Source organism: Halyomorpha halys, unplaced genomic scaffold (assembly GCF_000696795.3).
Source record: "Halyomorpha halys isolate HHAL.00 unplaced genomic scaffold, Hhal_1.1 Scaffold51.1, whole genome shotgun sequence".
Taxonomy (NCBI): domain Eukaryota; kingdom Metazoa; phylum Arthropoda; class Insecta; order Hemiptera; family Pentatomidae; genus Halyomorpha; species Halyomorpha halys.
The window spans coordinates 2,448,317-2,459,201 of record NW_027108122.1 but is presented as its reverse complement, the minus strand read 5'-3'; the positions used below and the strand labels follow the sequence as shown (position 1 = coordinate 2,459,201).

Sequence of the window (10,885 nt, the reverse complement as noted above, 5' to 3'; positions counted from 1 at the left end):
AAATAAAATAAAAAAACTCTCTTAAAATATATACAAACAAAAGAATAGACAAGTGAACATAATCAGACTATCTGTATGAAAAATAAATAAATGAAATGACATGATGGTAAAATAATATATACAATATTTACAGAATCGACCTGAGGATCCCTGAGCCCACTCTATCCCCCACGTGTGAGGAGTAGAGCAGAGCTCAAGAGATCCCACCGCATCCCTCTCGCCGCATCACTGGTAGTGAGCCAGTGGAGGCTGAGCAAGTGCGCTAAACTTTTTGCTATTTAAAAATTTATTTACATAAACATGTTTGTTTCTTATTATTTTTCAAAATAAATAAACCCCTTATGTGGAGGGATGAGGGATACTAGGGATACTACAAGTGATCATATTTAATTTTTTGTACAATCATAGAATAAAAAAAAAAACTAGATACAAATTTAATATTTTAACGAGTTAGTTTTGAAGATGATTAAATTACTAAAACATCTATAAATCATAGTTATATCGCCATTACCTATACTGTAAGGTGTAAAAAACCAAATTGCGGATCAAATCTCATCACTATCCACTATTAGAAGTAAGTTTTTATAAACCACTTTGGGTACGATTTAAAAAAAAAATCATCATCAATAATTTCAGCTTTATAGGAGTTAATTATTGAGAGAGAGATAATCTTTTTGGTTTCCTCTGTTCCAGGCCAATTTACCCTACCATCTCTAACCACCATATCACCCATAATCACCCTACCACTCTTAAAGAAGTTTCAATTTAAAAACTTTTTTTAATAGCGGAAGTCACACTCATCGCCATGATTGGTACGGTCAGCCATAAGGGAACTATATTTTATAATGTAAATAGAAACGAGATATGCTACTATCCAATGCTGCTATTATCGGTATTTCTAAGTATAGATAATTTATGACCAAAGTATCAGTTGAACTTATTGATAATACGGACTATTGCTAACTATACATAGTTTAGATTTAGTAAGAATTATTTGTTATACACTTCAGAGCATTGTATCTATTGGATAGTTGAAAAAGACAATGAAACTCATACATAACCTTATTATTTTTTTATGTTTTAAATTAACCAAAGATGAAGCATTTAAAATTATTAATTAAATTTATACCATTACCGGTTATTTAAAAACTCATTTTAGGATTAATTAGCCATCTTGCATTATGGTCATTCATTAATGGAATCAAACACGACTTGCTTCATTTAGATGTTATTATTATTACCATTATTTAGACAGAATCAAGACCCGACAAGTTTAGCATAATGTAACATAAACTGAATCCTAGGCTTGTATTTTTGTTTTTCTTGAAATGTGAAGGAAACAATTACAACTTTTCTATTTGTTTTTTTTGTTCTTTTTTAATAAATTGATAAGACTTATTACGTTTCAATAAATGTACACATATAACAATGTATTATATATTTATTCAGACCCGACTTCAGGTAAATGCAACTGGAGCGGCGGCCGCAGGGGGCCTCATGCCTCACGCCTCCCAGCAGTTTAGTATTTCAGGGATTTATTTGTAAGAAATTTTATATTCTTACATACTCTCCCACAATAATAGTTTTTTCTGTACTAATAATAATGAGATTCTGGTACATAAAATACAGACTTATTAAGAAGATAGCAAAAGGTAAGCTTGAGCGGTATATATACTATGTATTAATATATTTATAATTGTAATTATATATAAATAAAGAGGATTTGAAAATAAAAAAAAATAAAATACAGTGTCCAGTTCACTGCTATCTTGGAGGCTTATTTTATCACCGGAATCGCCTTCTCCTACTAGATTCACATTTTTCTAACATTTTTCTCCGAACTTATTATCTTCCTTTTCTGCTTGCAATATTTTTTTTTTATTTATTTTGCTTTCTTTTTTTTTCCACTGATCTTCGATCCAGAGATCGAGATCTGTATTTTTTCAGAATTGCCTATGAGGATTGCAGACCTGCCTCTTTTTCGTCCACATACTGTTCTCAAATTTACTTATGTTGGTGCCTTAGGGAATGGAAATATATCTTCTGGGGAAAAAGTATTAGATGATCTTGGCTCTTCATGTTCAGGTGTTGTCTCTCTCATAGAGGGTTGCTGTTGTTTCTCTACTTGTAATTTTGTTTATTTGATACATGAATTCCTGAAGTCAAGCATTGAGTGGGACTTCGGTTGCAAACCATATTTTGTTTGTAAACCAATTAATGATGATTATCGATTATACTATTCATTACTGTGTTTGTTATTTTGGTTCAACATTATTATAAATTCCAAGAGGCAAGTAAGACAGGTCAACCGATAAGTTGGTAATCCATTTTTGCTTGAGCTGGAAGGTCAAGATATATTTTACGAATGTAAGCAACCCTACCACAGTCGTGGTTCCTGTTTATCATTACTTACGTGGTTGACTTTAGTACTGCCTGGAAATATAATAACGTCAATCCAGAGAAGATTGGATTAGGCAAAAAGAACTAGCTATTGACTCGTGAGGAACTCTTAGAGTTTCAAGAAATAATATTACATTTGTAAAATACAGTGTGAAAGTCCATTCTACTTTGTAACGGGTAGGTTTGACAAATCATACAAAAATTTAAAAGACAAAGCAATCTTTATATTGCAAAGTCTTGCTGAATGTATTGCTATTTTTAATATTTAACTTCGTTTAAATACAATAGTGAGATGTTTCATCACAATACGATGTATTAACGTTTGTGAAATTATCATAAACAACTTCTTGTAGGAAGGAGTTTTTATAAATTTGATTTGTATTTATTTTTCGAAATGTTTCAGTTTACTTTTGGTTCATCAAGAGATTTTCAATTGTTTTGTAATTTTATTTATTTATTTATTTATTTTTTTTTGCATTTTGTTAAGTAGGAAATATCTTGATTCTCAGTAATTTATTAGCATTTTTTAACATTTTCTATGTACCTTAATTTCTGCCTAAACAAATTTTTATTGATTGTATTTTTAATTATTTATATTTCATATTGTATTGTTTTATTTTCTTAGTACATTTGAAAATCAATTTTTTTTTTAAGTTATATTTTAGTTGGTATTTTTTTCTTTTCTTTTGTATTGGGTTGTAAAATAAGTTCGTAGCGTTTTTCAATATTTCAATTTAATCCGCTCTGTGTTTAAAAAATCATGTTTACTTAGTCAATAAGGTTTACATATTCTAAAAAAGGATTAGTTTTTATTTCCACTCACCCTATTCGCCAGACCTTGCCCCAACAGATTTTCACTTATTTCGGGCCGTTCAAAACTCTCTTAACGGGAAACACTTTAATTCGCTCGAGGACTACAAAACGCACTTAGAGGAGTTCATTGCGCAAAAATTTGAGAAGTTCTGGGAGGACGTAATAAAAAAAATACCTGAAAGTTGGCATCATGTAATAGATCCAAATGGGTCATATATAATTCATTAAAAATATTTACAAGAATATGGAGTTTTTATTGAAATCACCAGTAAAAAACGCTACGAACTTATTTTACAATAACTTTTATACATTAAGAGTTATCTATTTATCTTTTCTTTTTTAATAATTTTTTGCTTGTTTTTTTTTTTATTTTTACTGATGTTTTATTTGTTATTTTACATAACAAATACCTCCCTCTGCATGTCTCTAGACTATAACAGGGGTAATAAATAAATTTGTGTTGACAATATTGATTTGTAACACCTCTTTTCCAGGAAAAAATTTAAATTTTGAAATAAACTTAAAAAATGTAGATTTTTAATTCTCGGTAATACCTTTAATTTTGAACAATTGGGTATATAATCTTTTGATAGCATAATCCTCAATTTTTCCTACTTATTGTCAAATGTCTGGGTTGTGAATTATGCAAACCAATGAATGACGTAGGTGCAAATTAAAACTAAAAGATCAAATTAAAATAAATCATTATTGCAATTTACAAGTGGTTGAGAAACCATCTTCATGGTCCGGAGTAATGTTTTCCCCTCTTCCCTCTCTTTAACTGATCAAATGAATTCGATGAAAATTCATAGTGTCGCGCGGTGGTCAGAATTGCGTAATCTTCGCGACAAAGTTAGATTGTAAATCTTAAGTTGAGATTAGTTAAAATTTGCAGGGGGACTATGATGGACAATGATAATGGATTTCCAAGAACGAATCTCGACAAAAATTTACGACATTTTAAGTTGAAGCACTTTAAAAAAATACTAGATTCTGCAATATTTGGGTGACAAATAACTGGCCTTTCTCGCATCAATTAAAAGATGATTATAAGTTTGAAAAATTATTAATTCTCTTCCTCCCTCCCTCCCAAAAAAAAAAAATAGTGCAGCAGGTTCCTCAGAGTAGGCATTATATGCATTTATACAAAAATACTATTTTAATTGTTGTCCAAGTAATACTAAATCGAATATTTTATTTTATTTATTTTTTTTAAACAGTCTTCAATCGTGTTTAAAGAGTTATATAGTTTTAGTTTTCCGAAAAATAATTTTTTCTCAGGTATTAGAAATAAGTTTTTATAAACCACTTAGGGTACGATTTTTTTTAAACCCAGGCCTATTCCATTTCTATAGCATATGGGGAACAACTTTCAACGCCAGATATTTTCCCAAATAAAGGAAAGTACTCAATTTATGAGGCTGGATAACTTATTTGCGAAACCGGGTCGTTGGATTTGGTTGCACAGTACCTTACTCTAAAATCCACTGAGCTACGCCACTTCGGGATTAAATCATTTAACTGATATATTTCTGGTACATTTCTGTCTTTTTAAAAAAAAAAATGTTCAAATTTAGGTACGAGAAGTTTTATTAAATGTACTTTTCTGAAAATTGAGTTAATCTATCAATTGAACGGCTCATTTGGAAAATTAGTACAGGAAAGTACAGCTACATTGAAAAATATAGAAATATCTGTTCTGAAACAGGGGAAGATTAATTTTAACTCAAAGTGGGGGGGGGAAATGAATGTTGTGTGGCGCACCTCCCCAGATTTTTATTCGTCCATGATATATTTAAAAATCAGATAAAGTATAACTGGAGCTCGCATTTAAGTAAGTAGTTACATCACTCAAGCAACTTGGAGAACTTTTTTTAAGTTATGTGTCATGTTATATGGTTAAGGATTCATGTTAGTTTACACCAGACTTCGTTATTTATAGCTATAGTGGTACTGTAATTATGCCAGAAGTGGGAGATCTACTAAAGAAAATATTTGAAGGTCAATAAAGAGATTTTTTTATATATCAATGTTGGCGAATCAATTTTTTTTCGAGCAATCGGTAAAGGTGAAAGTTATCGTATCGTAGCTGTAACCTTGAGAAGCGCAAGGAGGAATGGTACCTCGTCTCGGCGACCCATTTGAGCGATTAAATCAGTTTGTTTGGACTCTCCCATCACAACACACCTCGTCCTGGGAGACGCCATGGAATCATGGCCTTGAGTATCGTTCTCAAAGAGACCAAATGATGTAATCCACCATTCTCAAGGTTCTCAAAGGTCGGCCGGTGAAACAACTAACAGTTAAGCAGTAGCCATCGTTACTAACTCGGGGAAAACGTAGCTCTGCTGGACCCAACACATTCAAAGGTTCGTTAACTTATCTGTTCTAATTGTAATAGATAATTTTGACTCCCTCAGTAGGATGTTGTTTACGTGTAGCGTGTATAAGTTTAAAATTACATAACGTGTTCATTAGTAGAAATTTATTTAGGATTGTTAGAAAAATAGCGATGCACAATAGTTATTTAGGATAATTTTTCCTTTTTTATATCTTGAAATAATTGCTAATTCGCTTTATTTATCTGATTTATTTTAAAATCAATAATTATTACAATATATTCAATACATAAATCACTCAGATCTCAATAATTAATTGATATAATTAATTACTTAAAAAATCAAAATTTGTTCGTGGTGGAGGTTATAATGTGTTATAATCTGATAGCGCCGGTGGCTGATAGTAAGAGAAAAATAACCAATATTCACTGATATGAGTTTTGGAGCATTAAAACTATAAACTATCTTCATTTTAAACAAAAATTGGAAGAGTAGAATTTCTCAAACATTTTTAATTCATATTAAGCTATTAATTGTTTACTGACTATACTGCTTCAGTGTTGCTGATTAGGGAATATTTGATTTTGTCTTCGACGAACATTTACTCATTCCTATATTAGAATATATTTAAAAAAATTATTTTACGCTGAAGGATATCACCTTCAAAATGATGAAATTGAGTTAAAATAAATAAAATAAAATCCAACGTTTATTTATAGGTTTGAATTGTTTTGTATTTGAACTAAGTAATTTTTTAGTGATAAGTTTTTAAAAACATATATTAGATATGACTGGAATGTTGTGTGTGTTATGATTGATAAGATCGAGATAGGATGCTGTTTATCTTGTTGAGAATAAAAAAATAAAATAAATAATAACCAGAGGCTATTGAAAAGGAGTATCAATTTTAATATATAGTGAAAACCATAAACAGTCACTAACAAAAATATCTAAAATCAAAATTTTAATTGAAAAAATTAAAATTTTAATAACAATTAAGTTAGTCCCTTTTTTTGCTTAAACGAGCCTCTGTGATCAGTTTATTTATTAATTATTGAGATTTTTTAATTTATTAAATTTTAATAATTACAATTAAGGAATTTACAATGGCCCCTACTGAGATAAAAATCATTTCAACAAAATCATTTCATTCAAAATTTATATAAATATTTTTTTTACTATACTCTTCAACGTTTTGACCAGACATAGTAAACCTTCATACGAAAGTAAAGATGCAATAATTAAAAACCTATCTTTGAAGGACTTCAGCCATTGTTGTTTTCTGTCTGAAATATATATAAACTGCTTATTTCGGAGGTTTTGTTAATTCCTCGGCGAAATATCAATAAAAAACCTTTTACTTTTTTAAAACTTGGTTTTAAAGTTTTGTTCTCCTATAGCATCTGTCTCTATGCTGCCAGTTTTATTTATTACTATTTTAATCGTGCAATAACTTTTAAACTGATCTAAAATTTTAAGACCTTTTGAACTATAATTAATGAGATACCATTCATACTTGTGGCATTTAAAAAAATATAGATAATAGCTAATTCCATTTCTACTCGCTCAAATTATCTCGTCAAAGTGTTTCGTCTTAATACAGTTCAGATAAATCGTTAAAGGCAATATAACGGCAACTGAGAAAAATATTAAATAGTGATAAAGTCTGGTAAGTAGTTAGTTCTTCATCATCAGCTACCTCATGAATTCACCCTAGGTGTGAATGCATGAAAAACTCTTATCGGATTTCTTGAAAATTATTCTTTTTCTGTAGAATTATTTGAATAAATTATTACCTATATTAAAGGTATGATATTTCGTTTGAGAACAGAATCTAAGGGACGCACCCGTTTTGAAATATAGGTGTATCCTGGAAATTGCTTGAAAAACATCGTTTTTCGTGTATCCAGCAAACAGACGACGTTTTAAAACAATTTAACATTTAACAGACATAAAATTTATACTGAATCATCTTTACCCTAGTCTCCAATTTAATCCAAAATTTGTCCGAATCGGTTTAAGGGTTTTCAATATATAGGTGTACTGAAGAAAATACGTCAAGTGAAAATAGCTTAAAATTTAGCTGTACCTAGAAGTAGGTGTAAATCAATTTCCGTCAACGGATTCTAATGTAAAAATGCTTGAAAAATATAATGGTAAAAAGTTTACCACTACCTTGGGGTTCTATATATCGTCTAATATCGTAGATTTTTAAAAATGGCCGCTATATATTTTGAGGTTTATTTCCATAACCCCTGAAGTATTGCTAGTAGCTGAAATATGATTAAAGACTGATTAAAACTGCATTTAATTAGCTTCAAATTGTGCCCTGATTTAGTTCTTTAAGTTCATTAATTCGCAGATACAGTTTTCCAAATCCAATATTGTTTAGTTTAGGCTTTCCAACAAGGGTAGCCTCAACTAGTTAGCGCACAGCTCCGAGCGCTTCCATCCAACCAATCGTCCTATTGCTGACCTAATGGCTATTTCCACTCGGACTCTTTCTATCTACCTTCTGGTCCTTCCGCGCGGTCCATCTCCTCCCCAGGTGTAACCCAATCCAGGACTCAGTTCGGTCAAGATTAGTCATTATTCTTCTTACATGCCCGTACCGTGTTACGCAGCGTACCTTTTATTTACTGATGTGCCCACATCCATCCTCTGGCGAATAACCTCATTCCTAATTTTATCCTGCCTGGTGACACGCAGAAATCTCCAGAAATCCGTCTCAATCTCCTGCAAATTTGAGTACAAACGGCGACTCATTGTCCATGCTCCTGAAGCGTATGTCAGGATAGACTACTATGGCTGTGAAGATTCGGCGCTTGTTTTCGGTAGAAATATCTCTATTTCAGAGAACTAAATGGAACATTCGGATAGCCTTACGGGTTTTCTCCAGCTTCTGAAGTCATGGACCCTGCTGTATCTAAATAAGAACCAAGGCACTTAAATATGTTCACCCTTCCATCGTATTCCGTCTTATTATTAATTACTTATCCGAGTTATTTCTTAAGCCCATCGTTTCGTTCTTTTAGTGTTACTAACATCATTTAGAGATCTTCCGCAACCTGCTCGTCATCAATAAACGGTCCAACATTCCAACATTACTCATACCACGGCAACACTGATTTGTGCAGTATGGTAATGAACACCACATGCTGACTGAGAGCCAATATTCTCTTCCTGTGAAAGATTTTTCGAAATAGCCAGGAGAAAAATGTAGTACTGTTTTCTTCAATAAAACGAGAAAAAAATCATTTTGTTTTCTTATTTCGGAAAATATCTAGAAAACTATTATTCTTTGGAGTTAGTACAATCATTATGAACTACTTTATGGTGTATTTAACGAGCTTTAAATTGAGCCCTAATAGAACTCTTATCGTGCAATATTTTCCTATATACATTTTTTCTTACGATATTTTCACCGAAAAACAACACTGTGATAGAAAAAAAAATGGAAAGGAATCTGAAACTGCATATCGTTAAGACCCTCTGCATTATTGCCCTTCTTTATGGCGGTGAATATTGGATCCCGTTTTGCAGGCTCTGAAATAGAGTTACAGCTGCTAAAATGAAGTATTTCAGGAAAGTGGCAGACCAATCAAGGAGAAATAAAATAAGGGAATAGATGATCCCTTCGATCTTGAAGTACTCATTTTGAGGGGCACTTTCGAAAAGAAGTAACTAAAGTGGTTAAAGAATGAAGGGCAGAAGGAAGGTCGTAACTGTTATGGACGGACTATATCTCCAGGCTAGGACAGAAGAAGGGAAAGAGTTTGAACTCCATAAAGGAGGCACAGAGGAGGATGATAAAGAAGAAGATTTTGACCATCAGTCAGAAAAATGTGATAATTGTAAAATAGAAGCGAAAGAAAAAAAGGAGTAAATTGAAAAGCCTGTATTTAGTTTGTAGACTGGTATTAATTGTAAAAGAATACTGTGGAAAAAAAAATGTTATCTTTCTATTATATTATATCATATAAAAATATGTAATTTATATATCTCCGATCACGGATTGATCAGTATGCTGTGAAATGTGGCAACCCGATGTATTTGGGCAGCATGAATGAATAAATTTCTTTCTCTCTCCTTTGAGATGATATTTATTTTGAAATATATTACCTGAAATACGGTTATAAAACCGTTGACTTTTATTGAGGGGAATGAAAGAAAGTTAGTGGAAGGAAATCAGGCTTCAACTTTCCTCCTAATAAAAATCCTAGTTCCGGTTCAAGGACATGTAAGGTTGTCAATAAATTGGATTTTTCTAAACGGAGACAAATCGCAAGCTGCGCTAATATTATTGTCCCGATTAAAACACAGCTTCGAAACATTTGAATAATTCATAATACTCTTATTTGATTTTCCGCATATACAATCGGTCAGGAGTTGTTTATTGCGTTTAATCTTCTCATGTTTTCTATCCAGTGTTGGATGATCGGATTATCTATCCTTAAGGATTCCGAATTCCCCGTTCCTAGTTAGCATTGTTACTAATTGATGGCAGATGGTAATATTTTCAATAAAAAACAAAACTTAGGAGTTGGTGGGCGTGTATCATTTCCAATAATATCAATGTTTGATAATTTTTCATCTCAGTTGCATTTATTTTACGTCAAAACCGTTTATGAATTAAGGCGTTCGGTCGTAAAACATGGTATCTAACATTTTTCGTGAATTAAAGTATTTGGAAATACCTGAATTCATGGGTTTTTCAGAACAATAATATTGGTATAATTTAAGGTAAGTGATAGTTGGTCGAAAGTAAAACATGATAACTGACAAAGATGGCCGCCCGACGAAGTCTGGTTTTGCGAACTCATTAAAGTATATATAATACATCTCATCTATTATATGTGTATGAAGTACAAATTTTATTTGAGTGAAGGGTACGATATGTATTAGGCGATTATTATGATTCAGTATTGTATAATATATAATATAATAATAAAAGAGGGTACGAAAACAAAAAAATATATATGCGCTAAAATTAATGTTGGCATTATAAAGATTATTTTTAGAATTTCCCGGGAAATACTGACATTCCCCTTTCGATGATACGATAATAATAAAATAAATGACAAACAGTTATAAAGCTTCCTACGATGCATATTCCTCTCGGTGGTATTCCAAAGCTCTCAGACCCGATAGCCCCCACTCTAACCACAGGGGGCACTAGAATATTGTACTACGTGAAGCTCTGCAAGTTCTGCAGACACAGTCAGAATGTAAAGATAACCATCAGATGAGATAGGAAATGTCGCAATCAGAACAAGACAAGATGGTCAGGAATAAAAGAATTACTTAGTATCATCTTGGTAATCATATCTCTT

At 31.7% G+C, this 10,885-nt stretch overlaps 1 protein-coding gene across 4 annotated transcripts in view; it reads left to right on the top strand.

Annotated features, from left to right (window-relative positions):
* The window catches only part of LOC106690793 (myogenesis-regulating glycosidase), a 79,583-nt gene that overhangs the window by 39,777 nt on the left and 28,921 nt on the right, over positions 1-10,885 (top strand). The window contains exon 1 of one of the 4 annotated variants that reach the window (XM_014436395.3): positions 5,370-5,582. The exons of the other annotated variants lie outside the window; for them this stretch is intronic. The gene's annotated coding sequence lies outside the window, so the exon portion shown is untranslated. Of the gene's footprint in view, positions 1-5,369; positions 5,583-10,885 lie in introns of those variants that run through there. 4 annotated transcript variants of the gene reach the window in all.